This window comes from Lupinus angustifolius, unplaced genomic scaffold (genome assembly GCF_001865875.1).
Source record: "Lupinus angustifolius cultivar Tanjil unplaced genomic scaffold, LupAngTanjil_v1.0 Scaffold_48_99, whole genome shotgun sequence".
Lineage (NCBI taxonomy): Eukaryota > Viridiplantae > Streptophyta > Magnoliopsida > Fabales > Fabaceae > Lupinus > Lupinus angustifolius.
Genome location: NW_017728884.1, coordinates 29,279 through 29,710, shown reverse-complemented (window position 1 = coordinate 29,710; position 432 = coordinate 29,279).

The window sequence follows — 432 nt, the reverse complement described above, 5'->3', positions numbered from 1 at the left end:
GGACGAGGATGAGGATAGGATGAGGATGAGGATAAGGATGAGGATGAGGAAGAGGATGTGGATGAGGATTAGGATGTGGACGTGGATGTGGATGAGGATGAGGATGAGGAAGAGGTTGACGACGAGGATTAGGATGAGGATGAGCATGAGGATTAGGATTCGGATTTGGATTAGGATTAGCATCAGAATTAGAATAAGGATTAGGTTGATGATGAGGATGAGGATGAGGCTGAGGATGCGGATGAGGATGAGGATGAGGATGAGGATGAGGATGAGGATGAGGATTAGGATGAGGATGACGATGAGGATGAGGATCAGAAACAAGATCAGGATGACGATGACGATGAAGATGAGTATGAGGATGAGGATGAGGATGAGGATATGATGATGATGAGGATGAGGATGAGGATGAGGATGAGGATTTGAATGTGG